Genomic DNA, 23,591 nt, shown 5'->3' with positions numbered 1-23,591 from the left:
TTTTCGGAGTTTCAGACCGATACCAAGTTGGCTAAGTACCCCGTTGGGGAATATTTTTGTTTTTTCTTGCCTCAGTTACTTACCGGATGTCAGAAAAAGTGAATAATTGTATTTCTTGTGGGAAACAGATACCGCATAGGGATTACCACTCGCTTTGTATTCCTTGTTTGGGACCGGAGCACGACGTAGTCGGGTGTCGGTTTTGTGCTAGGTTTAATAAGCGCACTATTAAACGGAGGTTAGATTGCGCTAGGTTAGTCTTTGGCAAGAGGTGTAATTATAATATGCCGTTGGATGTTCCGACGCCTGCTTCTACTAAGAAGCGCAAAGACAAATCTTTAAAGCCTAGGCAGGATGATTCGTCCGTTTCGGACGCCGGACCTTTAGAAGCTACAGCTGAACAGGTGGATCCGGCTGAAGTTTCTGTTGAGTCCCAGGGGGAAACTTTGATTTTACAAGATGTGGCCTCTCAGGAGGCAGGCCAGGCTGAAGGGGCCTCTCAGGTTACTTTTCTCCCTTCTATGCCTAAGGTGGTTAGGCCTTCTGCTACTGTTTCTAAGGCTCCTTCTAAGGGCAGGTCTGTTTTGCCTTCCTCTGGTGTCAGTTCTGGTTCTTCAGGGTCTGTGCCTAAAAAGCACATGCTTAAAATGGCAGAGGATTTGATTACTTTAATTAGAGGTTCTATGCCCCCTCCTGATAAGAGGCCCAGGATGGAGCCAGAGTTGGAAAGTTTGGAGCAGGCCTCAGATGATTCAGAGTCTTCTACTGAGGACATTCAAGATTTATATCCTTATTCTGATTCTGATGCAGAGGATTCCACTCCTTCTGCTTCTCCTCCAGAGGATTTTTCATTTTCAGAAACTCTCCATTCCATGAGGGAGCATTTTAAGTGGGAGGGACAGGATTACTCTGATTCCCGGAAGAGGCTTAGGGAGTTCTTGTTTTTACCACAGCATAGACCCTTAGCTATACCTCCGGTTTTGGATGTTGTTTCAGATGTTTTCTCGGAAGCTTCCCTTAATCCAGATTCTGTGCCTCCTGCCCCAGTTAAACTGGACAGGTATTACAGGGTGCCTGAGGCTCATAAATATCTGTATAAGAGTCCTAGGGCGGACCCAGAAACTATTAGTCAGGGGCCTAAGGGTGTTAGAGCCTCTGTTGTTAAGAATCCGGTTCCTCTGGATAAGGAAGCTAGAGCTTTGGATAGATGGGGTAAGAAGGTGTATACCTCTTCTACTTTAGCAATGAGAGCTTTGAACTGCCAGTTTCATATGTTGAAGTATCAGAATTTCCTCCTTTCTCAGCTAAGATCTAAAGTGGATGCTTTGGCAGAGGGCATAGAGTGTAAAGAATTGCAGGATTTAGTGCATGTTTCTGAACAGGTGGGTAAGCACTCTTTGCAATGTGGTTTTGATGCTTTACAGGCTTCTTCTAGGGTGGCTGCCACTGGTTCAGTTATTCGTAGGCACGCCTGGCTTAAGGATCAGAATTTGTCTGAGCATGTTAAGTCTAGAATTCTGGATGCCCCTTTGCAGTCTGTAGTTTTGTTTGGTCCTCCTGTGGAGTCAGTCTTAAAGAAAATGGAAGACAAGGCTAAGTCTATGCAGACTGTTAAAGATTTTTTGCAGGTACAACCTCCAAAGTTTAGTAGAAATTGGCCTACTAAGGGGTGGACGTACCCTTCTTCTGATTCTCAGTCTAGGGGTAGATCTAGGCGTGGTAGGGGCAGAGCTCAGAGTACCTTCAGGACGAGACAATGTAGTTCGCCTGCTCAATCTGCTGGTGAGGGCAGGGGCCAGTCCTTTCGTAAACAGGCCCAATGACCTGCATTTTCAGCTGCCAGATTCCTCTTGCCTGGCAGCTCCTTTGGGAGGAAAGTTGGCTCTTTTCAAGCAAAATTGGCATTTAGTCACCCAGGACAAATGGGTATTGGACATTATAAACCGAGGTTACAAGTTCTATTTCCATACCATGCCTCCTTTCAAAGGCATGCCAGACGTCCCTCCTCGGCAAAGGATAGAGGCTCACAGACAAATTTCTTTACTTCTTCAAATAGGAGCTATACAGCCAGTTCCTCTGTCAGAAGTGGGCCTAGGATTTTATTCTCGCCTGTTTCTAGTTCCAAAGAAAGGAAACACGTGGAGACCAATTTTGGATTTATCTATCCTCAACACTTACCTGGACATTCCAAAGTTCAAGATGCTGACTTTACAACAGCTTTTACCTCTGTTGGGAAAAGATCACTGGATGGTTACTCTGGATCTCAAAGAGGCTTACCTTCATGTTCCTATCAGGCCCAGTTGCAGGAGGTACCTGCGTTTTCGTGCTGGAAATTTACATTATCAGTTCTCTGCATTGCCCTTTGGCTTATCTACTGTGCCCAGAGTGTTCACAAAGGTTCTGGCTCCAGTGATAGCATTTTTCAGACTAAGAGGAATACAGATTTATCCTTATTTGGACGACTGTCTGATTATTGCACAAGAAAAGGACGAACTTCTTCATCATCTACAGTATGTGATGGCAGTGTTAAGATGCCTAGGGTATTCTGTGAACGAAACAAAGTCCAGTCTAGTACCCTCTCAGGACATGTGCTTTCTGGGTGTGAGACTGAATACAGCTTCCCAGATGGCTTTTTTGACCCCGGACAAACAAAGAAGCCTTCCTCTTTATTTCCAGCAAATGTCTCTACGGTCCAGGCTGACTGCAAGGACAGTCCTTCAAGCCTTGGGGTTCATGGCATCTTGTATTCTGGTGCTTCCCAATGCCAAATTGCATATGAGGAAGCTTCAATGGTATCTCAAAATGTGTGGACACAGCACTGCCAAGATCTAGACACTGTCATTCAGATAATACCTTGCATTCAGAAGGAGTTTTTGTGGTGGGCTCAGGAATGTCACCTAAACAAGGGACTCTCTGTGACCCGGCCAGAGGCGAAGTCAGATTCTAACGACAGATGCCTCGGACAAGGCTTGGGGAGCACACCTCAATGGAAAATGGGTGCAAAACACGTGGCCTGTCAAACTCCAACATTTGCATATCAACTTGAAGGAAATGTTAGCAGTCCAGTTTGCATTGATGGCTTTCAAAGATTTACTTCGTCCAGGGCAGGTGTTGATTCAAACAGACAACACTACTGTCATGTGGTACATCAACAAGCAGGGGAACCCATTCTTACCCTCTTTGCAGGCAAGCGATGATTCTGTGGGAAACTGCTCTCAATCTACACCTCAATCTTCAGGCAAGGTTTCTACCAGGAGCACAGAACTCCTTAGCAGATGTATTGAGCAGACAAATAGTGGATCCTCACGAATGGAAATTGGATCCTCATGTATTTCAACAGTTGACAGTGTTATGGGGAACTCCAGACATAGATCTGTTCGCTTCTCCACTAAATTACCAGTTGCCAAAGTTTTGCACAAAAATGTTTCATCACACAGCTTGGAAGGTGGACGCTCTATCTTTCAGTTGGAACAATCTGCATGTATATGCCTTTCCACCTCTGCCTCTTCTTCCCAAGGTACTTTTGAAGGCCAGACAAGACAAGCCAACCATGATTTTGATAGCACCGGATTGGCCTCGACAACACTGGTACCCACTACTGAGGAGTTTAGTACGAGAACCTTTGTGGCCTCTGCCTTTGATTCCGCAACTTTTGTCACAAGAGGACAGTTACTTCCTCAATGTCAAGATTCAGTCTCTGCATCTGACAGCCTGGCATATTCTGTTTTAGACTCTGGAGGGTCTCAGCTTCCACAACAAGTTTTGAATGTTATTTTGGAGGCCAGGAGGCCTAGTACCAGGAAAGTTTACGCTGATAAATGGAGGAGATTTTTTATTTGGAGCAAAGGAAAGGACTTTGATGTCTCCAAACCTGATTTAAGTGTTGCTCTTCAATATCTTACTGAATTATTGGACAAGGGTTTGTCTTTCTCCTCAATAAAGGTCCATGCTGCAGCCATTTCTGCTCACTATGATTGTGACCCTCCTTTATTCTCTCATCCTTGGTTTAAGCAATTTCTTAGAGGGGCAAAGAATATAAGACCCCCACGTAGAGCTCCTACTCCTGCTTGGGATCTCAATTTTGTGTTGGAAAAACTTACTCTACAACCTTTTGAGCCTGCAGCTACTGCCGAGTTAAAGTATTTATCATGGAAAACTGCTTTTTTGTTGGCCATTACCTCTGCAAGAAGGGTTTCTGAATTACAGGCCCTCATGGCAGTGGAGCCTTTCCTGATTTTTCATAAGGATAGGGTATCTTTGCGTACTAATCCTTCCTTTATGCCTAAAGTGGTTTCTAGTGTGGCCTTAAATCAAACTATTCATTTGCCTACTTTTTATGCAAACCCCCAAAATAAAGGGAGAAAATTTTGCATACTTTGGATATTCACAGGCAGTTGCGTTATTATTTGAGCAGAACCAAGGAGTTCAGACAGTCTCAGCAATTGTTTGTTTCTTTTGCTTTGGGTTCACAGGGTAAACCTGTTTCAAAACAAACTATTTCTAAATGGATTGGGTTTTGTATTTCTTTCTGTTATTCCCATCATGGTAAGGAGATTCCTGCTGGAATCAGGCCTCATTCCACTAGGGCTACTGCTACTTCTACGGCCTTTATAAGGGGGGTAGCTACAAAGACATTTTGGAGGCAGCTACTTGGAGTTCAGTGCATACCTTTTCTAAACATTACCACCTTCCTCTTTATTCTAAGTCTAGGGCTGGATTTGCCACTGCAAATTTACAGGGCATTTTAGCGCCCCTAATGCTTTATGATTTTTACCATCCTCCCTTTCCCGTTGCTTTGGGATTCTACCCATAAGTAAGGACTGCAGCAATGTGAGATGAAGAACATAGTACAGTTTTGTACCTACCATAAATGTAGATGTTCGAAGATCCACATTGCTGCAGTCCAATTTACCCTCCCTCCTTCCCCTCTGTAGTTTGACTTGGTGCTATGCTTTAGGTGATGGTTGTTGTTGGGCATGTTTTTGGGAGGTATTCTGTTTTTGGCTGTGGCCTTTCTGATCTGGCCTTCTGACATCTGGGGCAAGAAAAGACTGAGGATATGACGTCGGTCATGCGCCTTTATACCCTGACGCTCTGATGTCAGATCTAGGCGCCCATGACCGACGTCAGCCTAATACTTTGGTATTCGGGCCGACCGAGGACAGCGGACTACCCATAAGTAAGGACTGCAGCAATGTGGATCTTCGAACATCTACATTTATGGTAGGTACAAAACTGTACTTTTCTATCTCATTGTCATGTCACATGAGCAAAAGTGTAGCTGGCTCAACCACCGTCCTGTATCGGTACCATGAACTAATGCCCCACCCCATCAGCTCTTCAAGTGAAGAGACAAAAAAAAGGACTTCTGATCTAATGCCCCACCCCATCAGCTCTTCAAGTGAAGAGACAAAAAAAAGGACTTCTGCAAAACTGCTGGATGCCAATTGGCTGGCTTCCTACATAGAGTGCTCAATATGCTCCTTTTACTGGCACACCAATCAGGTGGCTAGATACACCACACACACACACACACACACACACACACACACACACACACACACACACACACACACACTCTTCCTGTCCTGCTACAGTCAATCACTGCCCATTTCTGCACTCTGTCCCCAATCATCCTTTCTCTCTTTTTAGTAAAAATTAAATCTTTTTTTCTTTTAAACTGTAGCAACTGCTTACTACAAATGTAACAAGCAGTTCATAGGTTCAAAGGTGTTTACTAGGCTAATGACCCACAAGGGCCTTTTTAAGCCTAGCCATGTATCCCAAATCTTTAAAAAGTTCTGCTACCCTTTATAAGTGTAAGCAGGGGCTTGAGAGATGAAACGTTTGCAAGCAGGAGCCTGGGAGATGAACCATTTACAGGATGCCTCTGTCCATCAAAGACACAAGTGTCAAACCAGAGATGAACTTCCTGTTCCCCAACCAATTGTCCAAGTTACGCTTGAATTGGGCTAGGGAGGAACTCTGCTTCACATGGATGGGGGGGGGGCTGTTTCAGAGATGGGGTTGTCTCTGGGATACACACCTGTCTCTCCAGCAGGGCTTATTTATACCACATGCAAGGTTTAAGTCTTTATAACAGGTAAATCTGGTGTTGCTTGTTTTGCAGATATGCAGGAGGTCCATCAGAGTGGGGTCTGACAGTGCCTTGTATGCTAGGCATAGATCTCCCTTTAACAGCCTGTAGGAGGCAGTTGCTAAAGTTTCGACCACACAGAGCTCTACAACCCTCAGTTTTGACTATAAATGCAATACTGGCTATTAAAAGCTGGCATTACATTGAAGATGGCCTGTCACGCCGCTAAATACTTTGTGCCTGGGGCAGTTACCCTCTTCACCCCACTCTAGCTACACTACTACACATGAGTTTTGGACTTTCACATGCCCCCACATGGGCTCCCCAGGCTAAGTCTAAGGAGACTATATTTAAAGTCTGTGTTAGCTGTGCAAGTATGAAATGTACTCTAAGCTGAGATGTACTTGCATTTCCACCATTAGCGCTCCTTCTTTATGCAGGCAATGATAGGAATCAGAGTTTCTAAAGGTGCTGAGTGTTGGCACCACCTGTTAATTCCCTCATGTAGAGTGATACCAGCAGTACCATCAGGATATATGATGCCATGTATTCCAGGGGCCCAAGGAACTCCTTTTTCAGGAGACTCTGGATAGAGGGTCAAGGAGAGCAACTGGACCTCTGGAAGGACAGTCTTATGTAGGTTTGTGTCCACAGAGGACTGGGGGAAAAAACACTCTTTGGTGGGGTCAAATCAGACTTGACTAGACTGACAGTTAGCCCCAGTTCATGGAAGCAAGACAGGGCAACAAACTTAAAGGCCTTTTGAATCTCCTCCTGGAAGCTTTTGTGAATAAAACAACCATCCAGCTAGGGGTAAATGTGGATGCCCTTTGTCCTTACGAAAGCTATAACTGGAGCCTAGATTTTGTAAAGAACTTGGGTATAATAAACAAGGCAGAGTTCTATGATATGAATTGAAACTGGTCTTCCTATGCTGCTAATCTTAGGCACTTTCTATGCTCTTTGGCTATAGGGTTATGCATACATGCATCCTGTAGTTCCAGAATGACCAGAAGGACTTGGGGGGATAAAAGAGCTAATAGGCCTTGAAGAGTCAGCGGTTTGAATTTTGGGATAGTCAAGAACCTGCTTAATATTGATAAGTCCATAACAGGCCTCCATGTCTTTTCTTTTCTGGGCACTAAAATAAGCATTGAGTAAAAGCCGACTTTTCCTTCTACCTTGGAAGCCTTCTGTGGGGTCCCTTGATCCATAGAGAGAAAGACACTGGGTTTACTATGATCTTATAGCATAGACAGGCTCTGGCATCATTTGAAATTGTAACCTCTATCCGTATTTGAGGTTTAAGGACCCACTGGGTCCTGAGTTACGCTCTCGCACATTTTGACAAAATAGTTAGACATAATGCTATTCTCCAGGGGAGTAAAGAACTGGGAAGGATCAGGATTAGGGAAGTGAAAGTTGTTAATGTTCTAGGCTCAGGCAGGTTCAAGAAGGCTGTATATCTGAAATGTGCCTGAGAGTACCTCCTAATTTCCTTCTGGAACTACTCCTTCATGTGGCAAAAGGTGTCCCCAAAGGAAGGATCTACTGTAGGTGAAGCAGAATGCAAGGTGTCCTCAATTTCAGAATGAGGAGCAGAAGGGAACTGGCCAGCATAAGCCAGCTCTCCTGCCTCTAAGTTTGGGATATCGGAATCCTTAAGGGGTGGTGTTTCCTCCCTCTTTATTTTAGTGGGGATGCCTGTCACTTCAGGAATTTCCAGAGCTGGCTGTTTAGGCTTAACAAAACTCATGAAGTCATGATGTCCTGAGCTGACTTTGAAAGTTGTTGTGAAGAAACCCGAGAAGTGGAAGTCCTTAGGCATTACTTGGCTTAAGCTGAGGCAAGCTAGTGAGTACTGTTTTTAACTTTAGTGCTTAGTGGCTCACTTACACTGGGGAACCTCCATGCAGGCATCTATTCAAAGTGGGAAAACAATACCTCCATCTGGTATCCGGGAGCCCTCTTATGAACTAAATACTATCTTCACTCTCAGTAATAACAGAACAGGTGCTAGGATCTAGGGCCAGAGATGCCTCAAAGCCAGTTGATGTCTCAGTATGTCTTAATGCCAGGAGGAGATGCTAGCAGCTGAAGGTGTGGTGATCTGCAAAGCAGCTGCTGGAGAGGCCTCAGCTAAAAGTAATTCCAAAATCAATGCCTGTAAAAGCACCTCACCAAGTTCAGTGTTGTCAGCCCTAGGAAAACTGTTGATGTCCAAATGACTCTCTTCAGTTTTCCTCTGCTTTATGTCTGTTTTTAGGATGTTTTCATTTTGGAAGCAGGCTCCCAGAGGCCTTGGCAGATGCCATCCTGGATGAATACCAGCTGCTCTGACAGGGACTTTCCTTTCCTTGTGATTGCCCATGAAATTGAAGAGCACTATAAAGACCAATAAAGCAAACCACGTAGAGAGATTAGCTCCTGAAATAAAGGATGTTTACAAATCTTTCTTCACTTATATTAGAATACTAAGAAGTGATGCTCAACATTGCTGTAAATTGCTCCTTAATGAGACTCCAACTGTGACCCAAATGACGAAGGATGTATACTAGCAAATAAGTTATCTGCAAGTTCAGCCACAGAAATCTATTCCATCACCACTCATCTAGCATTTCTTACACCCATTATCATCGCTAAAGAACATGTTCTTAAGAGGTTATCAAAAATCAAAAATGCTTCCTCCATGGGTCCTGATAACATAGCTGGATGCCCATTAAACAGCATCAGGCAGGCTCTCAACCTAAGCCTAGTCACAGGCTATATTCCTGAATCCTGGAGTACTGCTATGGTTTTGTCCATCCACAAGGGTGGCCCTACAACAGATCTTGGAAAATACTAACCAGCCTTAATAGTCTGATCTGTAAATCTATGAAAAGTACCCTATAATTATGATATTGAGAACTGACCCCCAATAATTTGGTTTCATCAAAGGAGATCATACCTGTTAAACTTTGCTAATTTGTTTGAAATGGAGACACAAGCTGTCAAAAGATGCCATACTGTTCATACAGCTTATGTTATTTATTTTATTTATTACATTGACCTATTATTATCTTGACCTGGACAAAGCTTTCAATACCATACCTTACATCATAATTCCAAGGAAACTGACATCATCATACACAGATCCTTACACAGATGGATAGCAAACTGGCTGAAAGATGGAACCCACATAGTTCCTGTGGCAAGTGTCTCTTCAAATAACACTAAAGTAATCAGTACAGTCCCCTAAGGGATCTGTACTGCGTACCCTTCTTTTTGGCATTTACTTCTTCAGACCCAAAAATGATAACCAGGACCTCTGGTTAACTAAATTTGCACATGACTCTAAATTGGATTTAACTGTCAAAAACTTTCTTGGAAATCTGTACTCTTCAGAAAGAGCTTACCCTATTTAATTCCTAGTGTATACAAAATGGGTGTACATTGAGTATTAAAAAGTGTAGTATTGTTTCTTTCAGAAAACAGAAATTACCCACAACATACAGTATAGAAAGCACACCCTTATTATATAAAAAGGGGTCGACAATTTCCTCTGTTTGGATCGTATGTGGCAGCTATAGGTAGGAAATGTTTTGCTTAGCACAACTATTAACCAAATGTACTTTGTCAGGATCCAGAGCGGTTATCATTCCCCTTTATTCAGCACTAATTAGACCTATTATACAGTACAATGCTCTATTGTGTATGTATCTCACTTACCATAAAAACAACTTGAAAAGACACAGAAGTTCCTAACAAAAAAGATCTTGGGTCTTAAGAACCTTGGCTTTCAGGAAAGACTGGAACCCTATGCCTATACTCCATCACCTATAGAATCTTGAGGGGGGATTTGTGCCTCACTTACTGCATACCTCTCAACTGTACAGATTTTCACAGAATGTCCAGATTTTTGCCTCATATTTTTGGTCCATTTTTCATAAAATTGTGGTTTCCTGGCAAAATAGTGGCAAATCATTGAAGATTGAAGTTAGAAAATAAAGACAGACATTTGGGTTTCAGGCTTCATACTATTCAGAAAATTCATGTTAATGCAAAATCTGTTATTCTATCAACTTTCTAAGTTTTAAGAGCAATATTTAAAAAATTGTTCCTATTTTTGTGCCTTTATCCCACTTTACGTATGGCTTTGTCCAGATTTCTTGCTCACAGGGGGTGAGAAGTATGCACTGCATCATTAGAGTTGGTGGTGCTTGACTTCCTATGTCATAATAAGTCAAACAACTCAGTTAATACTAGAACCAGAGATCAAAACCTTCATCAGCAGATTAAAAGAATGGGTCAAGAGATAGACTGCTCACCTGACACCTCCTCTTTTTCTAAAATAAACATCCTCTGCAGGTTAAACAATGTGAACCAGTGTCTTGTTTCAGACTAATAAGTCAAAAGTTGCAGAAAGCACTCACAAACCACTAATAAAACGTGAAAAGAGTGCAAAACACTGGTGCAAAAAGGATGTACTTGTTGAAAATTTAAAAACTCTTTCCTTTATTAAAATATCTTCTATTAACAAAACAGCATGAATGCCTTATATTACATTCGCGTTTTCGTTCGAAAATACCCAGACTTCATCAGATACAAGCCTCCACATGTGAACCAGTATCTTGTTTCAGATTAAACCTAGACATTTGGCAGGATGTTCACAGTTATCCCTCAGGACTAACTGCCTTCTCCCTACTTGACAAAGGAGGTAAAGATGGAGAGTGGATACTGGCAAGGTATATGAGATGTTTGGACCAGGTGGCCTTGAAACCCTTATGGATCATGTGAATAAGCTCTTCAAATACAACTATAGATACAGGTGACACTTCTCTTCTTCCTTCTTCTATAAAAGGCAACTCAAGCAACTGAGTTTCTTCTACTCTTGCTTTTGACATATCCTTTACATTTATGTCTGTAACTTCTCTAAGTGCCTACTGGTGAGAGTCTTGTTTTTGACTAGTTGTTGTATTCTGGTCTTGTACCACGAGGTGGAGATAGAGGAAGGCAGAAGGAGGGAGACAAAGTCAGTGGATGTGATAAAGACTGGATGTTCCTGTTCCAGTTGTACTGGTCATAGCTCTCACCCTTCCATCTCCAAAATGAGAAACACTAGCCCTCATAATGTGGAACAAATGGGCAAAATGTGGAACACATACTAATGGCTTACTAACAACTTCAACTAGGAAGGTCATAGGATGGTTAAACTTTGCTGGTTTTACTTATAAAGAAGATCTTTTAATGAATTAATATAATTAATTTCTATTTACATTGGATTTCACTTTAAGAAATTCCTAACACTGAATGTGTGACAGAGTCTTTCAATGTGGAACTTTGAGGAACTTCGAGGAACGTGAACATTTTAAGACCCCAAATGAGGTACGTTCCTTGTAATGAGGTACACTTGAGAGGTATGTGTGTTTTGTGTTCCTGTTGTAGCTTTGAATGGTTGGATTAAAATCTTTAATACTGAACTTGGAGTCTGTCTGTATTAATCACATGGCAACTTAACAATTTGGCGACAAGGTACTTACTTGTTTCTGCTTGTTTACAATGATTGTTGCTTTTCCTCCACCATTTGCGCCATGCCTGGGTGAACCTGCTATACCGTTTAATATGTGGCTGAAAATGAGATGAATGGCCAGAAACACGCAAAAAGGCACTTCTCCTTCATTGTCTGGGAACAGAAGGTCATAGACTATTATACACACTTCTGAACCAAGGTATGTCAATGGAGGATGCCATTAGGGCTTTATGAGCTCATTTTGCTTCACGGAAAAATGTTGCTGCTCAACAGCATGCTTTATGGAAATGTGCTCAGGGTGCCCATGAAACTGTTCCTCAGTATGTGACAACATTACAAGACTTAGCAGTTAAATGTGAGTTTGATACTAAACTGCATGAAATGTTATGTGATCAGTTGGTGCAACATGTCTCTACTTATTGTATACGTGAACGATTACTTTTTAGAACCCGACTTGACTTTGGATAAAGCTATTACAATTGATACACAAAGTGAAGCTGCGGGTGAGCAGGCACAGTTTATTTTGGGTGATAGACCAGTCCCGGTACAGACTTTACATACTCAACCTGTGTCTGCTGCTGGTCACCACCACCACAGGCCTTCTTCCAAGCCCCTGCTTGTATCACAGCTTACAGCTGCTACGCCTTCTGCAGCCTCGTTTCATGCTTGTTATCATTGTGGATCTGATAAGCATCTTGCCAATGATAAACACTGTCCTGCTGCTTCTGTTAAATGTAACAACTGCCGAAATACTGGTCATTTTGCATACGTTTACCATTCTTTGCAAACATGCTCTGTGCAGGAAGTTGCCTTACCTGAGCTTCAGATACTTTACTTAAGTGACCATGCATCATCTGAGAGAATCCGTTGCAGTGTCACAATGAAAACGTCAGCTGCTACTGCACTTGTGTGGATCTAATTGTAGATTCTGGCTCATCAGTATCCATTTTGCCTAAATGTATATATGATGTAGACTTTCAAGCTGAGCCTTTATTGCCACCTTCAGTTAAGTTAGTGACTTATTCCCGTGCTCCACTTCCTGTACTTGGCTGCTTACCAGTTACTGTGTCCAAAGATGATGTTACATGCTCTACATCTGTTTTCATTGTGGAGTCTGGAACTGCTTTGCTGGGTATGAATTTAATAAAGGGTCTACATTTGTACTTTAACAGCAGTACTGTCTTACCATGTGCTACCACGAACTTGGTTCCTGTCATGCGTCTTTCTACAGCTCAATTACCTCCTCTAACCCTAGGTTGTGCAAAAGCCTTCATACACAAAGTTTTACCCCAGTACAACAAAAATGATGTCACTTACCTCTGTCAGTTCGGCAGGATGTAAGTGCAGAGCTCGATCATCTTCTTCAAGCAGGAATTATTGAAAGAACTGATGCTTCTCCCTGGGTCTCGCCCACTGTGGTGGTTCAAAAGAGGTCTGGTAGTATTCACCTATGCGTTGATTTGAGACAACCTAATAAAGCTATCATTATGGACAGTTTTCCTCTTCCTCACATTGATGAAATGCTATCCTTGCTGAAAGGAGCAACACTGTTCTCTCCCATTGATTTAGAAAGTGCATACTTTCAGTTTTTGCATCACGAAGACAGCCGTGACTTGACTGCCTTTATTACTCATGATGAATTTTTCCGGTTTTGCCGGGTTCCATATGGGCTAGCATCTGCTCCATCTGCTTTTAAAAAGATGCTTGATACTATTTTGCAGGCATTGCCAAATGTTGTGAACTACTTAGATGATATAATTTTGTGGGATGCACACAGGCTGACCATGATCAGACAACTAAATGAATCAAAATTTCATTTTAATCAGGCCAGATTGTGTTTTCTGGGCCATACTGTTACAGCACCAGGGATACAGCCTAATCAGGAGCATCTGGAGACTGTTCTTCGTGCCCCAGCTCCCACCAATGTTTCCTAGTTATATTCCTTGCTTGGACTTGCATCTTGGTATAATACGTTTATTCCACACTTTGCCACCATTGTAGAAACCTTACATGTCTGCCTCCATCAAGATATGCTATTTTCCTGGTCTGATGAAGCTCAGCACAATTTTATGTCAGTGAAACAGTGGCTGATTGACAGTCCAGCCTTGGCTTTATTTGACCCTGATTTGCCTACTGTAGTTTCTACTGATGCATCTGATTATGGGCTTGGAGCTGCCCTTGATCAAGTTCACCCTGAACATACAGAATGGACAGTTGCCTTTGCATCTAGGACTCAACTGCTGCTCTCAGGAAATATTTTACAATTGAAAAAGAGGCTCTTGGATGTGTGTGAGTTGTTCAAAAATGGAGAGCTTACTTGTGGGGGTCGACAATTTACTCTCCGTACTGATCAAGCATTGACCATGCTACTTTCCTCAAAATGGTCTGATTGGGCAGGCATGTGGCTTGCACGTTGGGCAGCATGACTGCTGTCTTTCAACTATACTGTTGCTTATCATCCTGGGTGACAGAATTACATTGCTGATTGTCTCTCTCACTTCCCCTTGCCTGTTACTGTTGAAGACATTTCTGAACCTGAACCTGAGTTTGTGTAATGTTGTCTGCTGCTTCAACTGCCCTGTCACCTGGTGTATTTGCCTCTGCCCCCTGCAGTGAGTTGTCCGCCGTGTGAACCCAACTTACCAATGGTTGACCTTCTCCTAATGCAGTGGATACAAACATGCATCCATATTTCTGATTATGAGATGAAGTCAGTGTACAAGATGAGTTTGTGTTCCATGGCACTCGTCTCATTGCTCCTGTTTCTCTGCGCCACACTTTAGTGATGCTTGTACATGAAGGCCACCAAGGCATGGTGAGAACCAAACAGTGGCTGTGTGAGCTCTACTGGTGGCCAGGTATTGATGACATGGTTGCAGCTCAAGTTAAAAACTGTCAACTCTGCCAATCTTCTGACAAGACTGCCAATTCTTCAGTGGCACCTTTACAACCTGTTCCACTTCCATTTGAACATTGACAAAAGCTGGCCATAGGTGTAGTGAGCCCATTTGAAACAGGTATCTGGAATTGTCGTTATACCCTAACCTTCATTGATTATCACAGCAAGTGGCCAGAAGTTGCCTTCATTGCCTGCATCACAACTCAGAATATTACAGACTTCCTCACTGCAGTTTTCAGCCGATTTTGACATCCATGTACCATTGTATCAGATAATGGATGTCAATTTACCTCTGCAGATTTTGCAGCGTTTCTGGCAGAAAGAGATATACAACACATACATACTTCAGTATACCACCCAGATGCAAATGGTGCCATTAAAAGATTTTGTCATGTTCTCAAAGGTTGCATACAATCTCCTATCTTACAGGTGAAACCTTGGAAACCGTTTGGTTGTCTTAGAATTTCTGCAGGTATATCATGCAACACTACATGCTACAACAGGAGTTTCCCCTTTTGAATTGCTTCTTGGTCAGAAAATGCGAACATGCCTCAGTGTTCTTCCTCCACCTGTTTACTGCATGGTTAATGCTGATACTGCTGGTAAAAGGGTCTCTTCTCTTCAATAGAAAATGAAAAAGTATTCCGACAATGGACGTGGAGCATGACTTCCTCATTTTCAAAAGGGGGACAAGGTGCGTATTAGTAATCTACTACATGTTCCAAAAGCACATCCAAGATTTGGGAAGGAAGTTGGTCCATGTACTTACTTGTTGGCAGATGGTAAAAAATGGAATTCTTCTCATTTATCTAAGTCAAATGCACCTGAGGCAAGTGATGCTTCAAGGGATGCTCCCTTAGAATTCCTGCTTCAATCTATAGTGACACCAATGCCCGAATCTTCTCACATTCCTCCAGCTCATGTGAGAAGGAGACCTTGTTGGCTTGAAGACTATGTTACATAAATATAAATGTTGATGTAATTCATTGGTCATTACAATCTTAGTGATGTTTAATTTGCATATTCTAAGTGTAGTGCTGTTCTTAAGTAAGGAGGGTATGTTGTGTTCTGGTCTTTTGCCACTGGAGATAGAGGAAGGCAGAAGGAGGGAGACAGAGTTAGTGGATGTGATAAACACTGGATGTTCCTGTTCCAGTTGTACTCATAGGTCTCAACTTCTTCAGAGGCTAATGTGGAACATGGACCCTAGCAATGTGTGACAAAAAGTCAAAATGTGGAACACCCTTTTTTTGCACTGCGTGAAAACACACCATTTCCATGGGGCCTGGTTGAAGTAGGCTTTTTGCCAAAAGTATTACGTTAGCAAATACTGTACATTTGTTAAGATTCAATAAGACACACATGTCAATAAATAGTTACCAGAAACCATTGACAAAATGCAATACACTCAGTAGAAAATCATTACACAACAATATTCAAGTGCTCTTTAGCACCTGCTTTTCTAACCCCCTCATATCTTCTCCCAACTAAAAAAGTTAACTAATCTAAGGAACATCAGAGCAGAAATGTTTAAAATATTGCTGCCATGACAGAATAAGCGAATGTGAATTAATAGGGTCTATATCAGAACATCGAAGTATTAAAACTTCGAATGTTCTGATATCGAACACTATTCAGCGAACGCTAAGAATAGTGAAACTGCAGAACAGCAAATTCTTTCCTCGGGAAAGAATTTGGTTGGCCGTTTCTGTGGCTTCGCTATTCTTAGTGCTGTGGTGGAAAGTTATGGGTTGGGTTGAGGTAAGTGTGCAATTGTACGTTAGAGTTAGGGGCGGGTTAAGTGAGTTAGGGTTAGGGCGTGGGTTAGGCGTGTGTGCGATAGTGACAGACTTTAGGGTTAGGGGTGGTTTAAGTGAGTTAGGGTTAGGGCACGAGTTAGGTGAGTGTGCGATAGTGACGGACCTTAGGGTTAGGGTTTGGGTTAAGGTAAGTGGGTAGATAGTAGTGTATGTTTAGTTTAGTGTAGCGCTAAATGTAGGAATTTAAGTGTATATGTGTGGTTGCTGTTAGTTTGATGTGCTTGTGTTGTGTGTATGCATTTCGGAGCAGCAAATTTTTTCGATGGGAAAAAATTCGCTGTTCTGAATGTTCAATATTTTCATGCTTAGATGTTTTGGGGCCGATGAAATAGCGTTCGCTATTTTCATCTTTCGATAATGTGATATAAACGCAATTAATATACACTTTCTGAAATAAAAGTAGGCTATAATTACTTAGTAAATGTAATGCACCACCTTTTTCTCCAAAAGTGACCAGCCCAGCTCTCAAAGAACCAGGGACAAATCCAAAAATAATCAGGGGACACTTAGTATCTTGACACATTGAGAGAATAGAGAATGTGAACAGAGAATTGCTCTTATACACTTAGCAAGTTGCTTCAATAACTGAATTTGTTAACATGGATTTTCCTGAAGGATATTAAGTCTAAGTCAGACTTTTAATATTCAGTAATTTGCCAGAAAACCACAAATTGTATGAGCAACAGACCAAAAGGCAAGCATCTGGACATTCTGCAAAAATTTGTAACTCCAGTCTTGTCTGAGACAAAGTTTAATCAGTCCTACTCTCTACACATTCAGCCACTTACCTCAGCCCAGTAAGGGAACAAAGCATCTGCAGCTCCAAGTTCAGCAGTCTACATCCCCCAAATGCAATCAGGGAAAAAAAATAAATCATCCCAGCGAAAGCAGCACCACCACAACCATCCCAATTCCTGAATCAAGTAAAACAAATTGCAGCCCTTTGCCCTCAGGTTAGTGGCCCGGTGTACAGTCAAAACCGTACCTGATGAAATGCACTTCCACAACAACTCCCATTCAGCTGGTACCTCCCTGTCCAGTCTCTGTATCCCATCCCTCTTACCCACGATCATAACAAATGAACTGCATGATTCAAACAGTAACTAAAGGATAGCATGCATTCAGAAGAAAAAACAGCCATAACTCTCAATATGTTCTCCTTTTCTGCGCCCTGCAATATCCTTTTTGAAAGTATTTCAGCAGCGTGAAAACTAGTAGTGGCACGCGACTGGCCACATTTTGTGCCTCCCGATTGGCTCCCTTTGCAACAGAAACATATGCTTGATTGGCTTGTATACCGCAATGCTGACTGGCTTTAATTGCGGTATACAAGTCAGTCACAAATTGTAAAAAGGAGCTACCACTGTTCAAAGCGGAACTGTGGAACAGTGAGCTAAATCAGTCCCAAATGTGGGGCATTCTGCACAATACAGAGCCCTTGGCTGCCCAGGTTGTACAGATGTTTTCTGTTCCTGTTGTAGCTTTGAATGGTTGGATTAAAATTCTTAATATTGAACTTGGAGTCTGTCTGTATTAATCACCTGGCAACTTAACACTAGTCCTCTGTTTTGACATTCTAAAAGGAAACCTAGGAATCTGTACAGGCTCCCTTTCTTCTCATAGAGGGTTTAATGTTGTGTGTCTCTTTAATCTCCACACAGACATCCTTCATTCCTTTAGTGCCTGGAATCTTCTGACAAGGTTCCATATCATACAGCATTAGTTCTTCCCCTTGGGTTACTAAACTAACTTTTTTCACTTTCTTAAATATTGTGTGCGATCATTTTCCGTGCTTGCCTTAATCCTTGCTTATGGCTGTAATCAGATTCAACTCAGCTTTGTGCCCCTGAAATATTCTCCTTTTGACCATTTTCTTTTTGTTTCATGTTTTTTTCCAGTCTTGCTTCTCCAAACCCCACACAGACCTCTGATGTCATCACTCTTCACTATGTCATCATGCTCTGCTCGTTGCATTGATGATATACAGTCAGGTATGGGCTGTACCTTCCTTCTTCTGTAGCTGGCCATGACAAAAAGCACAAGTAAGCAAAACAGCAGCACACCAGTGATCAGCTTAGCTGTTTTTGCAATGTGCTTTGCAGCTTTTCACCAGTATTTAAACGTTAGTAAGGAAGCTACTATCAAGCAATTCAAGTAAGTAAACAAAAAATAATTTGTTGTGGTTGAAAGCGCATTGGCAGAAGGGGTTGAGAGGTGGAGAGACAAAGGTGTGTGTAGCAAAAAGAAAATTCAGTTCCGAATGTCGTTTAAGAAAATTTATTTTACTTATTTTGAATTAGTTAATTGGGGTAGAGCATTGATCTCACTGGATACATTTCAAAGCTATATTTGTTACCAAAAGACTGCTTCCTAAAGAACTGTTTTGAAATATGAAAAATGGGTCTGTGTGGAAAAAAATTGCTTTTCTCCAATTATTGTTGCAAAGCACAAATATAATTAGAAATCAGAATTTATTGTAAATTAATCTTAAGAATGTATGAGTTAAGTATCGTATGAAATGTATGAAGATGATTATTCACTTCCATTACATCACTTCAGTAAATTTGGTGATGTCAGGAAACTTGCTTTTTTACAGCAAATATCAGATACACATTTTACTTACTAATGACCTGCTTGCAAATTCTAAATAATCCTGGCTGCAATATTCCTATGTAAGTTTCTTTCAATCATATCTATATCAAGCAAAGCTCCTCATTAGTACTCTTCAAGAAAAATGTTGATGATTGGATGGGAAATAGGAAATTCACCCCGGGGATCACTTTTGTGGCTCTGCTCGACAGTGGCACAGGAAAATAATTTTCTTGGGTGGCAAAAGCCAGGGTACCTTTTTGGCTGGGCTTCTATAGGTCCTAGGGCCGATAGCCTAGTACCTACCTATGAACCTACGAACCTATGAAGCAAAGCAAAGTAGCAACAAATACTAACTCATTAATGAAGGCACTTCACTTATACATGCATAAGATTAATTGATAATAAATTCTGTTTTCTAATTATATTTGTGCAACGGTAATTCTCCTTACACAAAAGAGCAGTGATCTGAATTAATTAAATAAGCGAGGGAACTTTGCTACTTACAGAAAGTATACTTTTAATTTTAACTTCAGATTTTTTTTTTGGGGGGGGCGGCATAGGATCTGCACAATGGGCTACCTCTTCCTGTATCTAGCTGACCCACTAATACCAGTATCAGAGCAAAAACCCTCCAGGCATTCTATTTTCCATTGTAGGCAAGAGTCAAGTATGGGTCTATATTAGAAGACCGAAGATCCGTTTAAGTGAATCTGAAAAGAGCGACACATATTGCACGTACGACGGAAACGGCAAACATCCAAAACCCCAAAAGTTGAAATGTCGATTTGTCATGGTTGGCCCATCTGCGGTATAGCTCCATAAGGTAAGTGTGCGATAGTTACGGACCTTAGGGTTAGGGTGCAGGTTAAGGTAAGTGCATAGATAGGTAATGTATGTAAGGTTTAGTGTAGGGTTAGAAGCAGGGATTTTTTTTAAGTGTATGTGTGTGGATTATTTGTTTTGTTTGGGTATGTCTCTGTAGGGTAAGTGTGCGATAGTTACGGACCTTAGGGTTAGGGTGCGGGTTAAGGTAAGTGCATAGATAGGTAATGTATGTAAGGTTTAGTGTAGGGTTAGAAGTAGGGTTTTGTTAAGTGTATGTGTGTGGATTATTTGTTTTGTTTGGGTATATCTCAATAGGGTAAGTGTGCGATAGTTATGGACCTTAGGGTTAGGGTGCGGGTTAAGGTAAGTGCATAGATAGTAATGTATGTAAGGTTTAGTGTAGGGTTAGAAGTAGGGTTTGGTTAGTGTATGTATGTGGTTTATTTATTATGTTTGGGTATCTAGTATGTAGCAAGCAGTGGGGTTGGCCGACTATGACGATTCGAGATTTTAAATTTTGCGGTTTAGGGGTTTCGGCGTATTTGCGGTTTGGGCTACATGTGTCGCTGTTGTAGTATTCGCTCAAAAGGGTTTTCGTGTTTATAATATAGACTCGTCAAGTATTAAGTTGCATAACAATGATTTAAACATACAACTGACTTTAGAATCCCTTAAGAAGGACTTTCTTAGTAGGAGTTATAAAAAAGCTGAAATTGATTTTTGTATATTTGATGATTGAAAAAAGAGGGCAGGTAGATGTAAGCCTTATTTCACTGAGGGGGTGGTTAGCACAAGTACCAACACTTCTACACTGAACAATGATACTTTCAGGGTTTCCCTGCAATAGTCCAGTGACATTAGCAGGTACTGTGATATTATTAAACAGAACTGGGGCATATTGCATACCATAGATGAGTTAAAAGGAGTTATTGGTGAAGCACCACATTTCTCATTTAGAAATAACAAATCTCTTAGGAAACATCTTTGTTATAATACTCAACAGTATATGGCTGGGGTTGAATCCAGTAGATTGGGCATGTTCTCATGCAGGAGATGTTCTGCTTGTAAGTGTATTCATTCTGCACAGGTTTATGTCCATCCTATTCTAAAGTTCAAAATAGAATTGGACTTTTATGCAGATTGCAGATCAACGAATATTTTACTTTGCTTTCTGCCGTGTGTGCCATGCTTTTTATATAGGTAAGGTGAACAGATGTCTAAAAGACAGAATACTTGAGCATTATAGAGATATTAACAATAAGAAAGACACAAATGCTCTAGCACAGCATGTTATGCATTATGGTGTTGAACATAATTTCAGGTTTATGGTCTTAACAACTTCTAGATGTTAGCATGAGAGGTGGTGATCTGGTTAATAGGACTGAAGGGGCAGAACAGAAATGGATTTTGCTTTTGAATGCTGAAAAACCAACAGGCTTAATTGGGGCTTTCACACTAAAGCCTTTCCTGAAGTCACGCCCTTTGAAACACTGAATGTGGTTGTTGTTTATACGCACATAAACAGGAATTTTAATAAGTATCATTACACATTTTTATGCATTTTTTATATATTCTTCATATATTATTTATCTAATACATTTTCTAGGCTAGACTTTTTTGCATAGGTTTTATATATGATGAACTAATGTCTCTTTAATAACTGTTTAATTAGTTTCAAGCATGGTATGGTTGTGCAGTATCTAAAGTTGGTTGTCTTTTAACAAGTTTGTCTGATGAAGCGATTAGGAAATTGCAAAAGCGCTTACCTGTACTTTTGTTTTGTTTAATAAATTATACTTTGCTTTCTAGCGTTGCAGGCTCGGTATGTTATTTGTTTTTAGTTGCATTTGTTTTTTGATACCATGCCATATCCTATGCCTGCCTATATTATTTTTGGTGACATTCTTATATTATCTGAAAAAATTTTGACTACTTGCAGTTGTGCTTTCAGATCCTCATCTGATGAGCTATACAGTTTTAAATCATCGACAAAGAGAAGATGAGAAGTCTTTATACTTTGTTGCTTTCTGGGAGCCAAATTATAGCCATGACCTAATCTGTTAAGCAAACAGCTTATTGGGTTAAGGGCAAGGCAAAAGAGCAACAGTGACAGAGGGTCACCCTGGAATATCCCCCTTTGGATTTTTATCCTTGGAATAATAATTTGCCCTTTATAATGGCTTAACTATAAAGTGGTTTGTCACTATTTCATGGTCAGTGTAGTGTAGTTTATCAGTGTAGGGAGCATCTTATAAATTTTTAACCACTCGTTTATCCATGAATGTGGGATACTATCAAATGTTTTTTTTTTTTGTAGTAAATCCATGCCATACTTAGATTCTTCCTCTTTTTACAGTTCTCCACTATGACTTTATTTAACAACAAATAATCCTTTGTTCCATATGACTTTCTTTTACTACCCTTTTGTTTTATTGTCATAATTGAATTTTCTTCTAAATGACTATAAACTCTGTCAGCATCAATTCCAGGTCTATAATTTTTAGGGTAGCTTGCAGGTTCACTCTTAAGTAGTAGCATTGTCTTTCCTGTTGTTAACCAGGCTGGTGTCTATTCGGGTTCACATATAAATAGTTCTTACTCGTGGCTAAATCTTTGTGCAAATATGTTAATATTTTTAACCAGAAGTTAGGTACTGCATCTGGGCCTTGGGTTTTCCAATTAGAGGCTTTTCTTAACTTTGTTTCAATCTCTATGGCTGCTCCTTCATCCCATTTCGTATCCTGTACCTTTGACCTTCTTATTCTTTCTTTTACTTCTTCTATCTCTTTAGCATCTTTGTTATGTCTTCATATACACTTCTCCAAAAATGTATCTATTTCTTCTTTTTTTTTGGTGGTCTTTCAATTCCTTTTACCGTGTTTCCCAAGTCTCTATAAAACTTTTTTGGGTCATCACTAAATTGCTTATTTTATTTAGAAAAAATAAACAAATTGCTTATTTTGTACTTTTGTTTTTCTGCCTGTGCTGAGATTTTTAGTTTATTATTTGCAACAGTGCATGATAAATCCTGATCTGTTATAATACTGTGCATTGCTTTTATCACATCTATCTTTCCGAGTATGTTTGTTGATGTGTTCCCTCTTCTATACTCTGACACTTCTTGTCTTAATTGCTTTATTGTTTTTCTCTATTCGATAATTCCACGGTGGTATTTGATTTCTCCCCTTCCTTTCCCTTACTATCCTGTGTGCTTGTGGTAAAATTTTATCTATTAATTTAACTGCATAGTAATATATCCTGTTTACTTATGTTATATTGCATGAATCTATATGCACAGTCCTAATTACTGTGTTCGTTTGTTTTATCAAATTTTTGACTTTTTGGGTTTTATTGACCTTCTGCAGTCTATTTCTTTCATTGATCGTAATCCCCATCTGGGAGAGTTTCTCAGTGATAACTGACTGCGAGATCGTGTCAAAAGCCTTGCCTAGGTCAAGATAGGCAGTATGCACTGTCTTACCTTCATCCAGGGCTTTGATGACTTTCTCAAAGAAGTCTACTAGGTTTAATAAACATGATCTACCCTTAATGAAGGAAAACTGAGTTGAGTCTGGAGTTTGAAGGTCACCTATAACCTTGTTGATAAGGTCCATCATGATTCTTTCCATGGCCTTGCAGATGAGACTGGTTAGACATATGGGTCAATAGTTCCCAGGGTTGGTTGATGCCTCCCTTCATGGAAGAGGACTACTGTTGTTGTTCTCCACTCTGCTGGAACAAAGCTAGTTCTCAGGCTATGGTTAAAGAGAATGCCAAGTGGGTCCACTAGGTCCTATTTTAGATTGCTTAATAAACAACCTGGGATGTTATCTGGTCCCACTGAGGCTG

Source organism: Protopterus annectens, chromosome 9.part0 (assembly GCF_019279795.1).
Source record: "Protopterus annectens isolate FY-2018-M chromosome 9.part0, PAN1.0, whole genome shotgun sequence".
Classification (NCBI taxonomy): domain Eukaryota; kingdom Metazoa; phylum Chordata; order Ceratodontiformes; family Protopteridae; genus Protopterus; species Protopterus annectens.
This window is presented reverse-complemented; position numbering follows the sequence as displayed.